Genomic DNA, 24624 nt, shown 5'->3' with positions numbered 1-24624 from the left:
ACAGTCACTAAGAGTACATACCTCAAACGGCGTTAACATAGGTATACAGGGAGCGTGATGAGTAAAAACAGATACAGACATTTAAAGATGCTGTCAAATGGCGCGAAAAACAAGTGTCCAATCAGGTTACACCAACGCGGTGATTCCTGACCAATCAGAGACTAATATTGTAAATACAGTGAACCCATGAGAATCATCCTAAATTAAAATTAAGTGAAGTAACATCACTTGATTTCATTATGAAAGCCATTTGGAGAAAGGCTATTAAGAGTGTATATCCACTTTTGTTCTTTGTTCTTTGTGAATTAACCCCCCCCTTGTGCATGCCAACCTGGAATTTTATAACACGCATGTGCCAGTGCGTGCATGTTATAAAATTGCGCGTCTATGTGGGTGCGCTGGGTAGTGCGTGCACATGGAAGCGCGCGTATTTTTTTAAAATCTACCCCTTAGTGACTAAGTGTAAGGACTCTATATTTACCTGCATCTCTTTCAATATCTTATGTTCAGGCATAGAAATGCAAACATCTCACATTCTTCATATGCAGTTCTCATTAACAAAATCACATTTTTCATTTATGAAAGTAAATATAGTCTAAAATGTACTTAGTAGACTATCAAATTTATTAATATATGTTTTAATGTCTATCTGAAAATAAGATTTCTAAACAGAATTAAAAAAGCAAACAAAAGTTCCAGTTAGCATACTAGACAAGAACAGGTAAAGACCAACTGGCTCTCAAGTCAATTTCTGTTGACTACCTCTTTGGTACTTGTCATCCTGGGTAGATTATTATTGATGCCATTAACAACTAGAAATGTCAATTATATATCTACATATCTGTCTATATATCTAAATTGCTTAGGTTCCTAACAGTGGTGTTCATCTGTCAGGGTCCATGATATTCACATGCACATCTATGTGAATCAAGGTGCACAGGCCGCAAGGAGAACCTGTACAGTGGAAGGGCAAGGGACTACGTGGGCTGGAAGAAGGCCCAGCACACTCAGGGATGGTCTGTGGAAGTGCACTCTAGTAGTGGCCACCAGGCAGCAGTATCCTACTACTGTAATACCGGAAGCAGATACAGACTCCTTATGGCCACTGCTGGTACTTGCAGTCGCTCATGTTTGCTGGAGAGACAAAGTATCATAACAGGGCTTCATCCTTGATATGGATATGTTGCTAGCAATACTAGACAAATAATTACAAATGAAAGCTGTCTGTGGTAACAGCAAGTGTTTATTTTATAGCTTATTAGTGAAAGTTGATGGCAGGTGTGCGCTCCATCAGAGCCACAGGCAATGATTTGGGGAGAATGGAGTCATTACCAGCCAACTATGAAAATGTCATGAATTGGCATCCGCGGGCTCCACTGGCAGCAGGGCCCATGCCGACAGCGAGAATGGCAAGGCAGGAGATGGCAAAAGCAGCATGGGTTGACAACTCAAGGCTGAGGCAGCAGAGGACGTTTCCCTTGTGCTAATGGTGAGGGAGAAAGGAAAGAGAAATGAGAAAGGAGGGGAGCGAGGAGGAGTATGGGGAAGATGAGTAGGATGGGGGACAGGGTGATGGCAGGAGAGAGGGAAGAGGAGGAGAGGGATGCTTCAAAAGAAATACTCATTTGAATCACAGATGTTTTATGTGTTTCAACTAGTTAAATATTAAAAAAAAAAAAAAAAAAAGCACAATTTCAATAATCTAATAACTTGGAGTTTCAAATGTTTGCACTTGTTAATGTTACGTTTTACTTGTTTTCACACCCCCTTGTTTTATGTAAACCAGCATGATGTGATTTTTAATCTCGAATAAATAAATAAAATAAATAAATTGTGCCTGCAAATATTCTACATACCATCCTTTTCAAAGCTCTAAGATTGGCAGTTACATAATAGTTGCACTGCTTAATTCAGAGCATGGCACAAGTGATACAGAAAGCACCAGCTGTCTTAACTCCAGCCAAAAAGGATTTATTTCAAGATAGCAGATAAGAACTAATCTAAGAAGCTCTCTCATGACCTGGGGGGAACACTTGAAATGGGTATGGAATCTGATATGAAAACTTCCAGAACTCTGAGGTTGGGAAATTCTCCTTCCTAGTCCCCTAGGAATTCTGAAATTGATTTATTCCATTGGGGAAACATTTTTACTGTAGATACTCGTGTATAAGTCGAGAAATTTATACTGGAAAATAGGCCCATAAAAGCCATCTCAACTTGTTCACGTATACTATCCGTTTTTCCACGTATACTATAAAGTCTCCAAGGTACGTGCTTTAATTACACGTGAACCACCAAAACAGAGCAGAGTTAGCCACATAAGTTAAGCGGCCAACTCCAATACTCAGAGTTAGCCACTTAACTTAATGTGTGTGTCTAACTCTTGTGATGCCTGTGACCTGTCTTAAATTAGTGCACCAGGTGAATTTATTTATTTATTTTTATTCATGGCTTTCTTGAATTACCTTCCTGATTGATCACTCATTTTAAATCTCGACTTATGCACTGGTCAATGCATTTCAATGGATTTTGGTCTCAACTCACCTATCAACTAATACATGGGATAGACAGAGACAAGGATATATGGTAGATCACTATTGCTGGGATTCAAACAAAAAGGAAGATAAAGAAAACAGCTAAGTAAAACATGTGCAATAAAAGATGCACTTTTATGATGAAATGTTAGAAAGTGTTATGTAAAAGAGGTCTGAAGGGAGGAGGGATTGGGGACAGAGGCAAAATAACAGTCCAAAAGAGGAACAGAAAAGCCACTAAATTTGGCTTGGTGGAAGGAAGTGGGAGAGGCTGAGGAGTTTGAAAATCAGAAACAATGGGTCAATATTTTCTGAGAACAAACTGTCCTCAATCTTTGTTTTGGGGTTTGTCCATTTTCCTTTGGTCGGGGGGATACAAATTTCTCAGGTTTTGTGAAAAATGTATTAAAGCATCATAGTGCATTATGGAATTATTAAGAGTGATCCACAAATATAACTATCTTATTAAAATACACTTTTCTTGTACAATTTAATTAAGGAGAAAAATTGAATTTTATGTTTCTGGGTTCATATTTAGGTGAAAGCGCCCTGCCTGTTGGGTTGAGTAATATCACAGCTAGCATGCAGCACTTCTTTATTTGCTAAACTGAATTCCTTCCAACTACAAACACATTAAAAACCAAGCCCACCACCTCCCCCCACTTTTGTGAAATATTACAATGTACATACATAAAATTAAGGAAATGTTTACGGATTTCATTTTAAAATGAAAGAAAAAGAAAATGAGCCATATTGCATTTTTAACAGTTTCTAGAACCTTAACAGTTTGCTTAGAGACCCATCACTTAGACCATGACCCAGTAAACAAAGAATTACCTACAATCTGTATATAAAACGTTTGAAAACATTACAGAACAGTTTTTTGGGATATGTGCAAAGGCCTCGGCAGTACATAGGCAGATATCTCCATATGTACCATAGACCAATGAACATAATATATGGAAGGAGCTAGTACTGATTTATCTGCTTATCCACCCATGTGGAAGAAAACCAGAGAGAAATTCAACCAGATAGAAACATAGAAATAATGGCAGAAGACCAAACAGCCCATCCAGTCTGCCCAGCAAGCTTTCACACATTTTTTTTTCTCATACTTATCTGTTACTCTTGGCCCTTATTAGTAACTTTTTGGTTCTAGTTACCGTCCACCCCCACCACTGATGTAGAGAGCAGTGCTGGAGCTGCATCTAAATGAAGTATCTAGGCTTAACTGGTTAGGGGTAGTACTGCCACAATAAGCAAGCTACATAGACACACATCAGAGATTTATCACTATGTATGTGCATGTTCCACAAGCTTCCTTGCTTGCTTTCTAAAGTTTGAACCAAGACTAGAATGTTTTGGGGCAGTCAAGCAAATTTAAATCTTCCTATTTTTTTGTTCTGGGCCATGCTGCTGGTAGAAAGGAGGGGTGGCAGGCTTTTGGAATGGGTGTGCTTCCAAAATATCACAGTTTTTAACTCCCTCCCTTAAGCACCACAATCCTACACACAGGCACCCTCTAAGCTACTTTCCCCTCCCCTGCTTACCTCAGAGTTGCAACAAGCAGAACATGTTGCAACAAGTGGAATGACTATTCAGAAGGATAGCATCTACTGAAGAACCCCATTACCCCCTTCTACAAATCTATGTCGGAAAGCATTCCAAAGCCATGCCTTTGTATGCTTTTTCTAACATCATCTATAAAAATATGCAGAAAACTTGAGACATCACTAAGCAAAGGGTGTCTTACAGCTTACTTCTGCTGGACGGTGGAATGCAAAACTCCCCTCCACACTCAGCACAGAATTTACTTTTGCCTGCACAAAATTCTTGAAAAGCCAGCTTTATGAGAATGGCAATATTAAAAACAGGCTCTGTGAGCTAAAAGAGGAGGAACTGCCAGCGGAGCAGTATCTGACTGAAGAGCAGGGTGCTACAAACCTGGAGGAGGAGGAGCCAGTGCTGTCTGCTTCCTGCACCATGTAATACTCAGCACTAGCTATACAGTACCCAAACTTCCACTCTGTTCTCATGATGAGAACAGTGTAGGGTTTCAGCCACAATGTTGCTCACACTCAGAACGGTGCAATGCAAGAAGACGACAACCAATGCCTACAGAATCATTAGCAAGCAGGAAAGAGAGGGACGGGGAATCAACTGGTAGAGACTGACAGCTAGGAGATTCCAGTGAGGATAAGATGGGGGATGGGGAAAGAGTGTGGAGAAATTGCTGCGGGGGAGACAGGTGGTAAGGGATGAGTTGGGGGGAGACAGAGTGAGAGAATATTTGCTGGGAATGAGGGACAGTGTGTTGGGGCATAAGGGATAATTAGTCTTATGTGATTTGACATTTAAATTAGATAAAATAAGGTCCAAGTTCACATAAAGAGGGCACAATGCCTGCACCTTTCTTGAGGCAGATAAGTTTTATTGTAGCAGCATAAAATATACGTTTTGTATATGGTACATATTGTTTTAGGTTTCTGGTTTAACAGAGCAAATCGTGCATTACAAAAGTTATGAAACCCCTGTATATAGTTCAAAGCCACTTGCACTTCTCAAATGCAATGCCAATTAAACTACCCAGCTTAAAGTAGTAATTTAGCCAGTTATGCTGATTAGGAGTAGATGAAGATGTCACAAAGATAGATGTTTACTGAAGAGGATGTTGGGGAGGTACCCGTAATGGAGAAGGTTTTCATGGGTAATGATTCAGATGGACTGAATCAAATCACGGTGAACCTAGAAGATGTGGTAGACCTGACTGACAAACTGAAGAATAGTAAATCACCTGGACCGGATGGTATACACCCCAGAGTTCTGAAGGAACTAAAAAATGAAATTTCAGACCTATTAGTAAAAATTTGTAACCTATCATTAAAATCATCCATTGTACCTGAAGACTGGAGGATAGCTAATGTAACCCCAATATTTAAAAAGGGCTCCCGGGGCGATCCGGGAAACTACAGACCGGTTAGCCTGACTTCAGTGCCAGGAAAAAATAGTGGAAAGTTTTCTAAACATCAAAATCACAGAACATATAGAAAGACATGCTTTAATGGAACAAAGTCAGCATGGCTTTACCCAAGGCAAGTCTTGCCTCACAAATCTGCTTCACATTTTTGATGGAGTTAATAAACATGTGGATAAAGGTGAACCGGTATACTTGGATTTTCAGAAGGTGTTTGACAAGGTTCCTCATGAGAGGCTTCTAGGAAAAGTAAAAAGTCATGGGATAGGTGGCGATGTCCTTTCGTGGACTGCAAACTGGCTAAAAGACAGGAACAGAGAGTAGGATTAAATGGACAATTTTCTCAGTGGAAAGGGAGTGACAGTGGAGTGCCTCAGGGATCTGTATTGGGACCCTTACTTTTCAATATATTTATAAATGATCTGGAAAGAAATGCCGACGAGTGAGATAATCAAATTTGCAGATGACACAAAATTGTTCAGAGTAGTTAAATCACAAGCAGATTGAGATAAATTGCGTGAAGACCTTGTGAGACTGGAAAATTGGGCATCCAAATGGCAGATGAAATTTAATGTGGATAAGTGCAAGGTGATGCATATAGGGTAAAAATAAACCTATGCTATAATTACACAATGTTGGTTCCATATTAGGTACTACAACCCAAGAAAGAGATTTAGACGTCATAGTGGGATAACATATTGAAATCGTCGGTTCAGTGTGCTGCAGCAGTCAAAAAAAGCAAACAGAATGTTGGGAATTATTAGAAAGGGAATGGTGAATAAAACGGAAAATATCATAATGCCTCTGTATCGCTCCATGGTGAGACCGCACCTTGAATACTGTGTACAATTCTGGTCGCCGCATCTCAAAAAACATATAATTGCGATGGAGAAGGTGCAGAGAAGGGCTACCAAAATGATAAGGAGAATGGAATAGCTCCCCTATGAGGAAATACTAAAGAGGTTAGGACTTTTCAGCTTGGAGAAGAGACGGCTGAGGGGGGATATGATAGAGGTATTTAAAATCATGAGATGTCTAGAACGGGTAGATGTGAATCGGTTATTTACTCTTTCAGATAGTAGAAAGACTAGGGGGGCACTCCATGAAGTTAGCATGGGGCACATTTAAAACTAATCGGAGAAAGTTCTTTTTTACTCAACGCACAATTAAACTCTGGAATTTGTTGCCAGAGGATGTGGTTAGTGCAGTTAGTATAGCTATGTTTAAAAAAGGATTGGATAAGTTCTTGGAGAAGTCCATTACCTGCTATTAAGTTCATTTAGAGAATAGCCACTGTCATTAGCAATGGTTACATGGAATAGACTTAGTTTTTGGGTACTTGCCAGGTTCTTATGGCCTGGATTGGCCACTGTTGGAAACAGGATGCTGGGCTTGATGGACCCTTGGTCTGACCCAGTATGGCATTTTCTTATGTTCTTATAGTCTCAGGCTTTCCCATTCTCTGCTACAGTCGGGTTGTCTTTCTAGAGAAGCAGATTTCTGTCTTAGTATAGAGGGAAGCTGGCTGCTCCTCCAGCAGGCAAATAACAGGTTAATACCACCATCTCAGGGCAGCAGACCCAGAGTACTTACAGATGCCTCCTTAAGCTATGCAAGAAAGAGACTGGGTGAAGATGGCTTGGGTTGCAATGACTTAGGCAAGGATAAGAATGGCAAGTACTCTTGAGCTAATGGAGCAGGACTGGTCTGAGCTGGGAGCCAGTCTCAAAGCTTAGCTTGAGGTTTGTGAAAAGGCTCGGGTGCCAAATTCTTAAATTTGAAGTTTGCATGAACATCAGCAAGTAGTGCAGTGGTCTCAAATTAGTAGCTCCAAAGTCCTTTTCTTTTCTCAAGGCATATTATCCAAGTTAATATTGACTGGATTTTACTATAACCAGTTAGCATAGGATTGATGGGCTTCCAATATGACTTCATCTTAGCTGATACGTATATACATAGTCTTACAAAGATCCTGGCATAAAAGTCAGAAGACATCTGCCGAACAATAATGAGCTTCATCACTGCATACAACATTGTCAAGGGCCACAGATTCAGCAAGTTTGTGTCCAGGAGTTCCAACAAATTCTAAAGTGAAACAGATGCTTGATATGAAGAATAGCAGCTTTTTCTCCTCAGTATTAAAACTGCAGAGACCACCACATGGTTGGTTGTCCATCTTGTGTTGCTCAGGCCTGAGGAATTTGGTTCAGTTGCATAATCCTTTTAGAGTGACTGGCTTAAACCTGTAGGAAGGATTAAAATCAGCTGGGGGAATTAAAATAGTAATAAAATAAAAATGAGAAAACCTATGTAGTGGAAACCCAACTCTGTGGGGTGGGCGGGCAGGTTTTGTGAGCATCCTGCTGTCCTCAGAGAACACCTATTACAGATAAGCAACTCTGTTTTCTCCAAGGACAAGCAGGAAGGCAGTCCTCACACATAGGTAAATCCCTAGCTACAGGCTGCCCCCCAACAAAAAAGGAGACCAACAAAACACCAAAATAAATGCCAACAAGTACAGCACTAGTTTTTTGGTAGCAAGGAAAGAAAAGAAAGAACAGGCCCTAGGCAGGAACAGAGTTGAGTTCTACACCTCAAACAAGTTCCAAATGACAGATTGGCAAAATCTACTGTCACATCAGTCATACCTATCCAGATAGTAATGTGATGTGAATGAGATGGATGGAACACCACGTCTCAGTCTTTCAGATCTCCATGGAGACTGCTCAGAAGTAGGGCCACAGACGCTGCCATGGCTCAAACAGAATAAGCCTTGATATGGCCCCCAACATGCAGTACCATCTAGGCGTAACAGAAGGGAGATACAGTCTGCTTGGCAAAGGTGATCCCCAACTTGATCTGATCAAAAGAAACAAAGAGTTTGGGTGTATTGTCTATAGGTTTCTATCTGCTCCAGACAGAAGGCTAAGACTCTTTTGCAGTCCAAAACCGTGCAGGGCTTGTTCGCCTTGGGTGCAAATGGGGCCTGGGGAAAAAAAAAAACACATTCACAGAACTATGGCCTGGTTAAGATAGAAGTCTGACACTACCTTAGGCAGAAACCACCCTGTTGTGAAAAAAAATTAGTGTAAGGTAGATAAGTTATTAAGGGCTGGAGCTCGCTGACTCTGCGTACTTAAGTGATGCCATCAAAAATATGACCTTCCAGGTCAGGTACTTCAGGTCAAGGAGCACAATGGCTCAATGAGAGATTTCATCAGCTGAGACCAACACCATGTTGAGGTCCCAAGATACAGTGGGAGCCTTAGGGGAAGCTTTAACTGAAGCAGGTTCCGCATGAAATGTACAGCCATTAGGTTGTACAGAGATGGGCTTACAATCTACACCACAGTGTTATGCGCCAATTGCACTCAGATGAACTCTTCAAAACCAGCTTCCAAAAGGTATAGAAGGTAATCAAGCTGTTTTTGTGGGGAGCAGGTAGAAAGGATCCAGGGCCTTCTGCTCACACAACATGAAAAACCTCCTCCACTTCAATCCGTAGGACTTTCTAGTGGAAGGCTTTCTGGAAGCCACCAGGATCCAAGATATATCTTCCAAGAGATCGAGTGGTTACAATATCAACCTCTCAACTTCCAGGCTGTGAGTGACAGGGCCTGGAGGTTAGGATGGCGCAACCTGCCTCAATCCTGGGTGATGAGATCTTGGGAAAGTCCCAGCCTGATCGGTTTTCTAGATGGACATCTCCCAAAGAAGTAGAAACCAAACTTGATTCAGCCAAAGTGGGGCAATAAGGACCATAGTCCTTTGTCCTTGTGAAACTTCAAGGTCTTCACTACCAGTGGAGCTGGAAGAAACGCAGACATTTTTGTAATTTATTTTATCTTTTAGTTGCTATTATTTTATGTTGGCTATGTAAACCGCTTTGATCAATTATATAATTGCAAAAATGGTATAGCAATAATTTAAATAAATAAATAGATAAATAGATCTGCCCATGGCAGGCAAAGGCATCTGAGCTGGTTTGCCACGTGTCCTGTATAAGGAGCAGAACTGAAGAACCTTCCTGTTCTCCAAGGCGCTGCAAAAGAGATCCAGGTCCGAATTTCCCCAGTGGTGGAAGATCCGAGTCACAACCCTTGGTTTACAGACCATTCATGGGGTTTGAAGGCACAACTCGGTCTGTCCGCTATTACATTCTCAGTTCCGGCCAGATACATGGCCCTGACCAACATCCCATGGGAAGAGTGCCCATGACCGGATCTGGACTGCTTCCAGACACAAGTAGTATGATCCTGTACCCTCCCCTACTTGTTGGCATACTACATTGCTACTTGGCTGTCAGTTTATATCAGTACAATTTGGTTAGACAGTTGACCTGATTGCCTGGAGCTCCAGAAATTGATTTGACAGAGGCGTTCCTGGGCAGACCACAAACCCTAGATGCTGAGTCCATCTACATGAGCTCCCCAGCCTAGGGTGACATATCCATGGTAAGGACAATTTGGGTGAGAGGACTTTGAAATGACACCCTCTTTACTAGATTCTAAATTTCTCGCCACCAGGACAAAAATGTCCAGAGGGACAATGTGATTGGATGCAATCCTGGAGGTCCCTAGAGAAGCTTGTTGCCATTGCAACCTTAAGGTCCACTAGACTCTCATGTGCAAACATGCCAAGGGGGGCGACGTCTACTGTACCATCATGTGGCCCAGCAACCTCAACGTGTGCCAGGCTGATACCTGCTGACTCTGTTGAATTACCGCCACGATGGTTATCAGGTTGATGGCCCGTTGCCAGGCAGAAGCCTTGACCTCAGTTGTGCCTACAGGTCTCCAATGAAGGTCCATTTGTGGTGATGGGCTAAAATGGGACTTGGGGTAGCTGACAAGCCCTAAACTCCAGCATGCAGATGGTCGAGCACATGGACTCCTCAGCCCTCACCAGAGAGGTGCTCTTGACAAATCAATCATCCAGAGATGAGAAAATGTGAGCTCCCAGTCTGCAAAGGTGCATTGGCACCACGGCTATGCATTTCATGAAGGCAAGTGGGGGCTGATACAAGCCCAAATGGCAGAACATGTTACTGGACATGTTTTCCCACCAAGAACCATAGATACTTCGTGACCTGGGAAGTACTCGATGTGAGTGTAGGCATCTTTTAGATCAAGGGAGCAAGAATGGTATCAGGGTTCCCAGGAAAACATCTTGAATTTTTCTCTTTTGATGAACTTATTCCAAGGCCCTTAGATCTAGGATGGGATGGAGTCCGCCTGTTTTCTTTGTATCAGGAATAACTGGGAGTAAAGTCCCTGCCATAGCTATTACAAGGGAGGAGATCTCCGATACTATTACCTCCTGATATGCTACTGAGCCCAGAGATGGGCTCAAGGCAATTTGACAGGGCACCCAATAGGTTTAGTTTGTACCCTTCATGAACAATAGAAAGAACCCACTGGTTAAAGGTACACTGGGCCACCGCTTCAGAAAGAATAGCCTTCCCCCAACCAGCAGTTCGATTGCTCTGGGTACAGGTGACTTGGCATGATCCCTGTGATCCAGAGTTGACGGAGGGCAGGCAGGGACTTCAGGGCCCTCTGTTGTCTAGAACAGCTATGACATTCCTGAATGTTGCTGACAGGAGTGAAAGGGGCAGAGGATAGTACCTTTTCATGTGGAAGAAGGACTTCCTGGGTCCAAACCTTGATGGCCTGCTTACTGAGGATGACAGGTCTTGAGTGCCAGTGGACAGTTGTTGGTATGTCGCATGGTGATCCCAGATCTGGGCCACTGCAGCCTTTACCTTATCGCTGAAGATGTTCTCTCCTGTAAATGGCACATCAGCGAATCACCCCTCCACCTCTGGTCAGATATCCAAGGCCCACAACCATGTGAGCCTGCGGGCACTGATTCCTGCTGCAGAGACCCTTGATGCCATTTTGAAAACATTGTAGGTTGAACAGACTCCGTGTTTTCCGCACTCCGGATCCTTATGCAACAGCAACTGGAGGCTGCTGAGGCAGTTGCTTGGCAACCTCCTGCACCCACTTCAAGATGTCGCACATGTACTGGCTCATGTAGAGCTTTTAGGCTGCTAGGCAGGCAATGAGCAGACAGTCCTGGAAAATCTTCATCCCAAGAGCAACCATTGCTCTTTGATCCTACCTGGGTATGCCGAAGAATGGGTCCGAGAGTCCTTGGCCTTCTTGATACCAGACTAGATGACCATTGATTGGTGGGGCAGCTAACGCGTGTCAAACCCACATCTGACTTCCTGTTAACGGGAGGCACTGTGAGGGGGTGTTCCCACATTCTCATCAGTAACTCCACAAGGATCTCATGCACTGGGGCTACCATGATCTCCTTGGGAGGCTCCACACACTGGAGGATATTTAGCATTTTGTGCCTGGTATCCTTTTCAGTCTGCAACTGAAATAAGATGGGCCTCCACCATCACCCAAACAAATCTTGCGAAGGAGAGGTCCTTTGGTGGAGACTTCCTTGGATTGTCTGGAGAAAATGGTTCTGAGGAGAGTCCATCTGAAGCACTATCAAAAACATCAAAGGAATCACTCCCCAGGGCTCACAAATGCCCTCATCTCCGCTGTCTTCAACTGATGACAAGGCCCTGGGCACTTAGCCCCTGGCCAACGGTGTAGCACCGGTTCGATTGGCCATTTTAGCCTAGGCCCTGGTGACTTCCCCAACACCGGGGGAGCTTTTTCCTCCAAAGAGCTGGGGACAAGCACCAGATCGGATGGCAGCAGCGCCAGTGCCCCACAGGGCATAAATGCCACTCTGGGAACTGACATAGAAGATGGGGTTGGTAACATGACAATGAGCACGTGCAAGGACTCTAGCAGCGGCTCGAGGAATGACTGTGCCTATGTCATCGATGGTCAGATGCTGATGCCATGCTTCACCTTCTCCATAGCGTGTTGCACATGCTTCTCCAGTACCTCCTCAAAATTGCAGAAGCCAGGACAGGCTGGGACCCAGGAGGCAAAACCAGATCCTCTTTGGAACAGAGACAAGGATCGGTGGTGGGCACTGGGACCGGTGGACACCATGACATATCCCTGCCATCAATGGAGGTTTGGATCTGCTCACCAAGGGGTCGCTTTGGGGGCATCACAGCAGAAGCTGGTGCATCCCCATGCCTAGCAACTTACATCGATGGGGACCGATGCCAATGCTTCTTTGGCTACCCTCTCTGTTCTTCCCTAGTGCCGAGGTCAAAGGCAACAAACCTGACCTCCTCAACCTGGAGGAGTCGGATGATGGCCTGACTCCAGCATCCCAGGCAGCGGATGTCAATAACTTGGTGTCCATCAGTAGAGCTCAGACATCCCTCGATGCCACGGCATCGGACATCTCCAGCCTGAAAAGGCGCTCCATCTTGTCAAGCCAGATCTTACGTCCTTTCGGATTCATTTTGGCTCATTTGCTGCAACCCTGGACGTCATGCGATACCCCAAGGCAGAGGACACATCTATCATGGGGTCCATGATAGACATGGTCCTCACACACCTGGGGCATCTTCTTATAGCCAGAAGTGAACATGTTGTCTTGAAACAAAAGGGCTGCGAGATCGAAATCTATGACAGTGGCTGCAATGGTCGGTGGGCATCAAAAGCAGTGCCGCCCCTGAGGATCGACAACAAAACTAAACTTATCCAGAAACATTGAAAAACCTATCTAGGACACTAATGAGAGAACCGGGGTGTTACGATTCTGTTTGTGGGAACAAGCCCACAAGCAGCCTCTCACATTTCTTCTGCCAGACGGCTCTCCGACACTGTCCTCCGTGCCTCTATGTGGGCCCGGAGGCCGCCGATGTTCTCCTCCCGCTGTCGCGGCCTGAAATTGCCACAGTGGTTCAGCGGCGGGTCTACCAGCGCTGGTGTTTCCTTCTTGCAGACAGGAGGCCGCCGATGTTTCCTCTCCGCTTCAGCAGGAGCCACCGATGTCCTTCTTCATCCAGCTGCCAGGAGGCCGCAGACACTGTTCCCATGCAGCCCGGAAGCCTGCCTCCCTCGGCGCATGGAGCTGTTCTTGCTTGGGACCCTCCTGCAGCAGGGAGAGCCGCTTCCAGCGTCCTCTTCGCGGCAGGAGCCGCCGACATCATTGCTCCTTTTCTTGCGGCCACCTGGACCTCCTCTTCACGGCCTGGAGGCTGCCATGAAGCCTTCTTCTCGTTGCGGCAGGAAGCCGGGCCTGCTTTCTTCTTCCTTTCAGCATGGCCACTCTCCAGGGTCCTGCCTCCTACCTCCTTAGGCGCGAGACCACGCCTCCCTCTCAGCATTTAAGGGCCAGTCCTCCTGGCTCCTCCTTATGATGTCATCCTAGGTATTCCTTTTCAGCCTACAAAAGGGCTCCGCTTTCAGTTCCTCTTCGCCTTCGCAAAGTCAGTTCTGGAGTTGGGACTGCTCCTGGATTCTCTGTTCCAGCTCTTCGGTCCAGGAGACTCCGACAATGCCCTCCTCCGCTTCTTCAAGGCACTCTGTTCTTCGTGGGAATTCCTTGTCTTCCTTTGTGGTTCCTCATCTGCATCTTCGTTCCATGTTTTGGTCTCTCGCCGGATCCTAAGTCCTTGTCTTCAGATGTCTTCGTCGTCCGACCATCCTGATGTCTCACTTTCAGATCTTCCTGAAGTCCTCATCTTCTGATGTCCTGTCCTTCCAGAACTCAGTCCTCCTGTTCTGCCTCTCGGAGCCCTCCTCGCTGCTCTTTGTTGGGTGACCTGGGGGTCCAAAGTCTAGATGTCTCAGATGTCTTGTTCTCCAGTTCACTTGACACCTCCTTGATGCTCTTGACTGAGTGTCTTGGGGGTGGAAGTCCAGTTGTCCTGACGTGCCAGACGTCTTTGTGTCAAATTGTCCTCGTCTTCAGATCTCGCTGTCAAGCGTTCAGATCCTTTAGCTCCCTCATCAGGGTAGCCTTCTTCTCAGATAGCCTGGGTCCAGATCTACCACCTAGTGGACCGCCCTCGCTTCAACATCAGAGGGATGCATCTTCCATGCTGGGTCTGAAGCCATCGCTTCTTCTGGTTGGCCTGCGCCAATCACGCCTGGTCCCCGGAAGCTCAGTTCAGGATGGATGCTGCTATGAGTCATGGCCAGATACCTTCAAACTGAGTTTTAACTCTTCTGTTGTCTATTCACTCAGCAAGTGTCTTCATCAGTGACCCTAATGTTCTTCTCTTCAGCCTTGCCTCATCCTTATCAAGTCCTCGCCTGATCCCCGTCTTCAAGTATAGTCTGATCATCTTCAGTCTTCAAGTCTCGTCTTGTTCCAATTCCATCGTCTGCCCTCGACTGTTCGCCTGGAGCATTTGCCGTTCCTGTACGGCAGGTCCAAAAGGGCTATTGAGTGCCGAGGGCTACCCCAGAGACTCACATTGCGTTGTTGGGTCTCTACTGAAGTGTCAGGTTCGGCGGAGGTCCGAGTACCTGGTCTTCTGCCTGTCCGCCTGTGCCGGGATACGTCTCCCCTGCCTCGGTGCTTCCACGGAGCTCCTCTCTGCAGTCGCGTCATGGTCCAAGGGCACACCATTCTCGCCGAAAGCGGGATCGCTCCCTAGTGCTCCCGCACTAGGGAGCACTAGGGAGCGCTAGGGACTCTGCACTGACTGCAGGAGGAAACATGAAAAATTAATTGTGAAAAAAAGTTTGAAAATTGAAGAAAAAGTTGAGGCTCATCCAACACCGAGACGCATGGCTCTGAGGAAAAGACGACACTGAGGGGACCCCGCATGGACGTGTGGTATATTGAATGCATGAACATATCATGAGGCTCAAAGTTCTAGAAACTTTGACATAAGTTTTCCGTGCCAGGCTCCATCTGATGTCACCCTTATGTGTGAGGACTGCCATCCTGCTTGTCCCTTGGAGAAATACCATGAACTCCTTAATGTCCAAAAGCTTTTGATGTCAAATGCCCCTAGCTGCCATAAAAGAATCTTAACAAAAGCTAAAAACCTATATCAGGAAAGGATCTTATTGTTTCCTTTCTAGTAGCAAATTAATGGACTAATTTTAATGGTCTGAAAAATGTGCTCTAGATCAATGGTTCTCAACAGATGTGTCGGGACACACTAGTGTGTCACAAGGTCCTGGGAGGTGTGTCACAGGGCCAGAAGGAGGCTGATCTCTCATCAGCCCAGATGGGAGTTGGTTGGCTTCTCCTTTATCAGGCCTGATGGGAGGCTACTCTTGCTTCCTTCTCCTTTTTTTGGCTCAGTGGGAGGCTTTCCTCATTCACCAAGGTCAAAGAGAGACATTGCCAAACTCCTGCTCTTCTGGGTCTGATGGAACACTAACTTATCTTCCCCCGCTGGGCCTAGAAGTGATAATGCTAATGTTCTCTTCACCCTATGGTGAGGTAGGGCAAAGAAGGTTGGAAATGCTGGGCGGGAGGTGGAAGAGAGGGAATGTGGGGACTGTTGAGCAGGAAGGGGTAGGAAACAGTGAATCAGGGTAGTTGGACAGGGAGGGGGAGGAAGGGGGGTAGGGAGAGTTGAGCAGGGGAGAGAGGAAGCACAGGGATGTATGAGGGGATGATTGAAATGGAATAACTGGGAGAAATGAGGGATGATGGGGGCATGGAGGAAGAGTGACAAGATGTAAAAGCCATAATATATCAGTTTTGGGAATGTGCATTTCTTCTATCTTATATACTTTGCTTAGTGTAGGAGAAAATACCTTTCTCTTTCTTTCTCCAGTTTTGCACTACATGCAGAGTGGCTTTTTGGGGTTTCCATTCCAGTTTTATCTCCTCATATGTAATCTTTTATTCTATATTTGGTGAAGGCCTGTTCTGTGTGTGTGACGAAGGTGAGGTATTTTATTAGCATGTAGGCATTTGTATCAGTCTTATTTGTTGTGTTTTCTCAATAGGACATGTATTGGTGATGCACTGCTGCCTTTTCATTGGTATGGCTATTGCTGTTTGAGTCCTTGGAGTTAGTGCTGTTATGGTATGGCAGGTTTGCTATTCATGTGCTGAGCATTTTTTTTTCCAGTTTTTGTATTTTACAATGTGCCTGGTAGTAGAGAGAGGGTTTTTTTGTGATACTGAAATGATACTAGTATCAAAATACCTTTTTTATATGTGAGTTTTTCGGGAAAATATCCTAGTTCTGAAATGCACCTATTATTGGGCGTCACGGGATTCCTGTGGATGCAGAATATATGTTTAAATTTAGCCCCATAATGGTCATGTGTTCAGTGTGTCATGCATGTGAGCATCATCTATCAGGTGCATCCCAACAGAAAAAAGTTTAGAACCACTGCTCTAGATCATAAACTTTTTGTAAGCCAGCATCAGAAATACAAACTTTTAAACTCAAAAATAATAATGCATCACTGGTGTTAATCCTAAGTACAGAATATATTACATCAAAATTTCACTTGCCCACCCTCCGTCCACACACACACACATAGGGCTTTTATTACTTAGATCTACAATCAAAAAAAACAAACTCTGCTTTGCAGGGAGTCCCTGAATTATGTAGTGTTTATAACTGATCATTAATGGAGAAATTACATACCTGATAATTTTGTTTTCCTTAGTATAGACAGATGCACTCAGGACCAGTGGGTTTATGCTCCCCCTGCCAGCAGATGGAGACGGAGCAAGCTCACATCACAGTAATTAAAAACAGTCAACCATAACTGTACTCCATCAACAATAAACAATGAACTCAAGGAAGAACACAGGTACTCCAAGCTGGGGACTGGATGAACACTTACCAGTAATCCCTTGGGATCTGTATCTGCCCAGGAAGACTATTGACACAATCGGTTGGCAGCCGAGGGTGAGACGCTGGGTCCATCTGTCTACACTAAAGAAAACAAAATTATCAGGTAAGTTCTTCATTTCCTAGCGTAAAGACAAATGGACTCAGGACCAGTGGGATGTACCAAAGCTACTTCCAAACAGGGCGGGAGGTTGCCCGTGGCCAAGTCAACACTGCACGTGCAAAGGCTGCATCCTCCTGGGCCTGCACATTCAGATGATAAAACCTGGAAAAGGTGTGTAAGGGGACCACGTCGCAGCTCGGCAAATGTCAACGGGAAACAACAACCTAACCTCCGTCCATGACGCTGCCTGAGCTCTAGTGGAATGAGCCTTAACTTGAATAGGCAACGGCTTTTCAGCATCCACATACTCGGCTGTAACCACCTCCTTAATCCAGTGAGCTATTGTAGCCCGCGAAGCTGGTTCGCTCTGCTTCCTTCCACCATGAAGGACAAACAGACTATCTGACTTTTGGAAAGATTCAGAAACCTCCAAATACCACACAAGTCTCTTGACATCTAAGGAATGCAGGAGACAATACTCCTCCGATCCCTGACCTTAGTCATGGACGGCAAAGAAATGGACTGATTCAAATGGAACTCAGAGATTACCTTACACAAGAAGGATGGAACAGTACGCATCTGCAACATCCCTGGAGTTACCCGAAGGAACGGCTCTCGGCAAGACAGGGCCTGCAACTCGGAAATGTGACGCACAGAACAATTAGCCACCAGGAACACTGCCTTTAGGATCGTAACCTTTCCTTGCAGTTATTGAAGTGATCGAAATGTAGGGCCCACTAAAATATCCAGCACCAGGTTAAGATTCCACAAAGGAGATGGCAACTACAAGGGAGGCTGAAGATGCTTCACTCCCTTCAAGAAACTGGCTACATCAGGATGGGACGATAGGGAGACACCACTTACAGTGCCTCTGGAAACATGCATAGGCGCCCTCGCCCAAGGCACCACATCCAGGGTTGCTGCCATCAACCGAGCACCTGTAGATAGTTTCACACTATCAGGCAGACAGTGTTCACTAACTGACTGACACACCTGAGACATCAATTTTTGGATCCATGCATCCGGTTGAAAAACTTTGCCCAGCCCCTTGTCAAAGTGAACTCCCAGATACTCTAACAATTGACAAGGCCGGAGACTGCTCTTGGCCAGGTTCACCACCCACCCGAGCTCCTGCAGCAAGAAAATCACATTTTTGGTCACCAAACTGCTCTCTGCCAAAGACTTGGTCCGAATCAGCCAGTTGTCCACGGATGGGTGTACCAAGATCCCATTTTTTCTCAATGCTGCCGCCACAACGACCATGGCCTTGGAAAATGTTCTGGCGGCGGTGGCCAGACCAAAGGGATGCACCCAAAACTGATAACAAAACCCTAAATAAATAAATAAATAAATAAATAACGGCGACCCAGCACCGCAAACTGTAGAAAACGTGGTGCTCCAAAACAGATGGGAATAGACGGTAAGTCTCAGACAGATCCAGGAAGGTCAGACACTCCCCCGATTGTATGGCCATTATCACAGATTGTAAAGTTTCCATGCGAAAATGAATCACCTGCAGATGATGGTTGACACTCAAGGTCCAGGATGGGACGAAAAGAACCTTCATTCTTGGGTACAACAAAATAAATGAAATAGCGCCCCATATTTTCCTGAGACATAGGCATGGAAACCACAGCCCTCAGCCGGAAGAGCCGCAGAAGCATAGACTCCACTACCTACTTCTTCTTCTGCAGGGAGTGTCAAGGAGACACAATGAACATATCCCGAGGAATGCTGTGAAACTTCAGGGCATATCCTTCCCATATCACTTCCAGGACCATTGATCCGATGTGATCTTGACCCACCTCTGATAAAAGAGAGATAGGCATCTCCTTATCTTCTCTTCCCAAAGGCGGGTTGGCAAGCGTTCATTGGAAAGCTTGGGATGGTCTGCCAACCGCGCCTGCTCTTCTCAAACTGTTGGGACAAAAGGGACAGACTTACCAAAAGGCAGAGTCCTATGAAAGGTCAGATTTCTGTAGGGACAAAAATGCTTGGAACCCCTGAGACGACCCTTCATAGAAAAGGGGCACTGCAATTGCTTCTTATCCTCCGGTAACCAGAGATTCACCCCACTTACTGGCCAGCTTTTCCAACCTCGCTCCCAAAAGAGTGAGCCTTGAAAGGGATTTTTTGTAAGATTAGCCTTAGAGGCTGCGTCAGATGACCAATTCCGTAACCACAGCTGACATCTGGCCTCCACTACTGAACCCACTCCTCTGGACAAGGTATGGACCCAATCACAGCCTGTGTCTGCCAAAAGGCAGCAGCAGGTTCCATAACTGATCTGGAATTCACTCGGAATCATCCACCTCCTGAGAGAGAAACAGACAAGAGCATGCCACAAGAGCGCAACAGGAAGCAATCTGCAAGGTCCTTGCCACTGTGACAAAGGCCTTTTTAAGGATAGATTAAATCTGCCTATCATGCACATCCTTCAAGGCCGCTCCTCCCTCCACAGGGATAGTCATCAATTTAGATACGGCACAGACAAGCACATCCACTTTGGGAAAGGGAAAATGCAAACACTCTTTCACAGCTGGATCCAGAGGGCTTTCCAAGGGGTTGGGCTTTCCAATGCCCAACCCCTTTTGAAACTTGATTCCAAGGCGTTCCATTCAAGATCAATCAATTCCTGAATGGCATTCATCACAGGAAAAAAGCAAGAGACTTTATGCAAGGAGACCAAAATGGGATTCCTCTTCAGCTCTGACAAAAAAATCCACCCCAGGCACTCCCAACATTTTCAATGTCTGCGAAATCAGAGCTGGCAGTTCATATCTATGAAAGAATCCTAACATGGTTCGATATGGCTCCAAAGCAAGCGGAATCTCACCAAGGAATCAGGATCCTCTATCATCCATGCCATCCGAGTCCCCACTGGGGAAACCCATAGCGAACAGAGGAGTGCCACGGTGCTTAACCGTAGGAGCGGAAGAGAGAGGGACCACTGGATGAGGGTCCGACCTGACCAAAGTGGAGGACTGCACCTGAACAAAGCTTGTAATCCTTGAAAAAAAAAACTCCATCCAAGAAAAAGCAGCTGGATCCAGGCCAAGCCCAGAAGGTACTGGAGCTGGCCCAACTGAACTGCTATATCCTGCACAGAAGCCAGTCAAAAGAGTACCAAGATCTGGTGCTCTTCCAGCCAAAGCTGTAACCAGAACCTCATGAGAATGAGAGGATCCAGGCTTAGCAAAATCCGAGCAGCGCTGACACATGTTAGAAGACAGGTCAGGCTGAGAAGCCCTAATATGACCGGCAACAAAAAGAGAAAGACACTTAGGCTTCTTGTTTACCGGTGCTATGAACAGCAGTAACTGTGCTTTCAAATGGCTTGCGCTTAGATAATTTGTGCGCACAAATTATCTGCGTCCCAGCAGTAAGCGCGGCAAGGCACATGCACTACTAGTGCAGCCAGCTGGAGCGTATCACCATGCACAAAAAAAGTTATGTGCACAAAGGTTGCGCCTAGCAGGTGCACAGAGCAGACGGTGTCCTGTAAAGGGCAATAAAGCACACACAAGTGCACGTGAAAATGCTGCCGTGGCCTACCATGTGGTGCACTGAGAAAAGCCTACTGTGGGGCCTAGCCCACCTGGGCCACTCAACCCGCTAGGCTGCCCTGTTCCCGCCCATCGGAAGCAGGAACAATGTCGGAATGGTGCGCCGAGCACGGAGACTGAAGGAAGGCCTAACACCCTGTCTCTTAGGTAAAAGTTGTTGGGTTTTTTTTTTAAACCTTACCGGAGCTCAGTGCTTACCAGCTAAGTACAGAGACTGTCTCCGGCTGCAGGGTGAGAGGTCATCTGCCATCACTGCTGTGCTCGACCTTCTGCACCTGCTGCCTTTCAACTGTACAAGCAGCTAAGTCCACGCCGGGAGCTGGCTACCAGACCAAGGCACACCTCTGAGGGACCACGGAAATCACCTCAGGAATTCTCAACTGGAGGAGGGACCTTTAGGTATCAACGCAGGAGAGCGGGGCTTTCATTTCTCAATATAAAATTCTCCTTTCAAAATTCACAGCAATCCACATAGGGAGATGCACATCCACTTTCTGTTGGAGATAGAGAAACTGGCAGGCTGGAGTCACTGCAGGAGTATATATACTGTGACGTCAGCTTGCTCTGACTCCTTCTGCTGGCAGGGGAGCATAAACCCACTGGTCCTGAGTTCATCTGTCTATATGCTAGGAAATCAATTTTTTGGCCAGTTACAGTTATAACTACTCTTGTTTTTCCATTACACTACCTGCAAAAGTAAACTATACAGGGGCATGAGAGGCTGCTCGTAAAGCTGCTCCTCTGAGTGTTGGTTACTTTTTGAAATGCCTGTGAAAAGGAAGGGTAAATTGTGGGTATACCCTCCCGAACCTGCATTACCCACCGGACAGAGGAAGATTACAGCTTTTGCCGCTGCAATACCAGAGAAAACAGGGGCGGAACTCCCCGCTGTGGATGTCGAAGGGGGAGCTTCAAGTCCACCAGGGGAATCCATGCTCAGCCCCCCCGGATTGTCCTCCTCCGCCGGCCCCGGCAACACGGGCCAACCTCCAGGAACCGGCGCAGTTTGATGATGTCATCGCACCAACGGGAGGGGACCGCCAGGGAAGCAAAACCACGCCGGCAGTGCAGCTCTTCTCAAGCCCGTTGGGAGCATCGGAAGAGCGGATAATGGGAGGAAACTTTTCATCTATATCCCCATTAGATCCCACAGATGAGAAATGCAAGATCCTGGAGGCACAGAGACTGGAGGCAACAGGACTATCAATGGTTCGAGTGGGGGGTAAGTTACAATTGCCCCAAAAACCAACTGTTGTTACCCTGGAAAGGTTGTGGGATCTGGTGGCTAGCTTGGGACAGCTAGTCACCCTGGAGGAAAGGAGGAGCAGGGGTGATATGATTCAAACTTTCAGATACTTAAAAGGTTTTAATGATCCAAAGACAATGACAAACCTTTTCCATTGCAAAAAAAATCAGCAGAACCAGGGGTCACGATTTAAAACTCCAGGGAGGAAGACTCAGAACCAATGTCAGGAAATATTTCTTCACGGACAGGGTGTGGATGCCTGGAATGCCCTTCCGGAGGAAGTGGTGAAGACCAAAACTGTGAAGGATTTCAAAGGGGCGTGGGATAAACACTGTGGATCCATAAAGTCTAGAGGATGTGAATGAAGAGAAGAGGCAAGGGGTGGCTTGCTTGCGGGAATGACGGCTACTACCTGGAGATTAATATCCTTATTCAATAAACATACACACAGTTAATGCGACTCCAACATTGCTCTATGCTTCAACGGCAAGAGGAAATGTGGAAAAAAGGATTTGCATCCACAAAAAATCAGGGGAGTAGCTTGCTTGTTACGGCGGTTACTACCCCAAATCAAATAAGCCTGATACTTCACTTTCAATGCACATCCAGCATAGCTCTCTCCTTCAATGGCAGGGAAAATGAAGAAAAGATTATTTATATTCAGCATCAACCAACAAGGAATGAATTACATAGTCTGGGTAAACAAATAAGCATGGGTGTAGCTTGCTTGTTACGGTGGCTACTACCCCGAATCAATTAAGCATGATACTTGACTTGGAATAAGTATCCAGCGCAGCTCACTGCTTCAGCAACAGAGGGAATTAAATAAAGAGGATTTTTATTCAGACAACCAACAATGGCTGAATTGCACATGCAGGGTAAACAAACGGGAGTAGCTTGCTCATTACGGCAGTTACTACCCCAAACCAATTAGCTAGATACTTCACTCAGATGCAGCTCCAGCACTGCTGTCTGCATCGATGGTAGGGGTGAAAGGGAATTGGAACCAAAAAGTTACCAATAAGGGCCCTGACCTCAGCGGTCAGAGTAACAGATTATGAAAACAAATAGGTGTGAAAGCTTGCTGGGCAGACTGGATGGGCCGTTTGGTCTTCTTCTGCCGTCACTTCTATGTTTCTATGTTTCATTGACTGTGACACAAAATATCAAGAGATGGAAACGGAATTACACTGTAAACCAGAATCTTGGAGCTCAAATAACAGATCTAGGAAATAAGCTGGTTATAGTTTAACAAGTGACGAGTCAAATTCAAACTGTGAACATTAAAGTGATTAAAGATATCGGAATGCACTACAAGTGATTGGAAATGCTTGAAAACCAGTCTAGACATTTAAATTTAAGATTACTTAATTTCCCCAGAATGTTGGATGAAGGAGTCCAATCTACATTGAAAACATTCTTGATTGAATGTCTAAAATTTGAAGAGTCACAGTTGCCGATAATTAACAAAGCTTTTTTCCTAATGAAATCTATGAGAAAACCAGGAGGTGCTCAGATAGGAATTATGGAAAATTTAACTCAATTTATTGAAAGTTCCGACATAGAAGTTATAGATAGAGGAACCCTCCTAGTGTCCTTTGTTACTGAAAGGGATGTTAGTAGTGTTATGAAGTTTCTTTTTGAATCAAATGTTGAATTCTATGGCCAGTTAATTAAAATATTTCCAGACCTATCAAGACCTACCCAGGTTAGACGGAAAGAATTTATAGAATTGAGACCCCAAGTGTTGGCACTAGGATACACATTTGTGTTAAGGTATCCGAGTAGATGTAATGTCAAGCGTAAAGATGAGAATTTTGTTTTCACCCTTGTAGAGCAATTGAAAACATTTATGTATGCTAGAACTGTTGTTGGTCCATCTGGACCAGATTCCACACAACAATCATAAATATAAAGCCAGCATTGTACGTTAAGTCAATTTCTTTTTGGAATTTTTTTCTTAAATAATACTCCCAATTAGTTTCGGCTCTATTTTCTTTCATTTTTCATCGCTTAAAAGCATGTAAATGTGTTGGATTTCCGATTAAGAATAATATTCCTGGTAATGTCGTCCTTTGAATTGCTTTTTCTTTTCCTTTAAAGTATGTTTGTAATACTTTGTAAAAATCAATAAAGCATTAATTTAAAAAAAAAAAAAGTTACCTATACACAATTTATGGATTCTTATTACTAAGTTCTCAGAAGACTGAAGGTCTACTAAACAATATAACCCTTGTATTTCGAACAATCTGAAATACCCGTTTTCTATGACAACTTATGCAAGAATCCCAGAAAGATAATCATGTGCACTTAAGTTCATAATAGGCACAATGAAGACAAACAAACGAAGGGAAAAGGTACTGGTTACACAAACCTATGAGGCTGTACAACTCTTCTCAGTATTATTCTAATGTACCTTGATTCTCCGTATACTGATCATTGCCTCAGATGCTCTCTCAATAGCTGAGGGGAAGAAGAG

The 24624-nt window shown here is 45.0% G+C and overlaps 1 protein-coding gene and 1 long non-coding RNA gene across 2 annotated transcripts in view; both read right to left on the bottom strand.

The window, feature by feature from the left end:
- LOC115093071 overlaps positions 1-24598 on the bottom strand; it is a 30348-nt gene extending 5750 nt beyond the window's left edge. Inside the window, exon 1 of the long non-coding RNA XR_003857163.1 lies at positions 24562-24598. This is a non-coding gene — a long non-coding RNA (uncharacterized LOC115093071). The remainder of the gene's footprint in view (positions 1-24561) is intronic.
- The window catches only part of ABCC4 (ATP binding cassette subfamily C member 4), a 1099276-nt gene that overhangs the window by 782972 nt on the left and 291680 nt on the right, over positions 1-24624 (bottom strand). The window lies entirely within an intron of this gene.

This window comes from Rhinatrema bivittatum, chromosome 5 (genome assembly GCF_901001135.1).
Source record: "Rhinatrema bivittatum chromosome 5, aRhiBiv1.1, whole genome shotgun sequence".
Lineage (NCBI taxonomy): Eukaryota > Metazoa > Chordata > Amphibia > Gymnophiona > Rhinatrematidae > Rhinatrema > Rhinatrema bivittatum.
The sequence above is the reverse complement of the archived record's forward strand: the minus strand, read 5'-3'. Positions and strand labels throughout refer to the sequence as shown.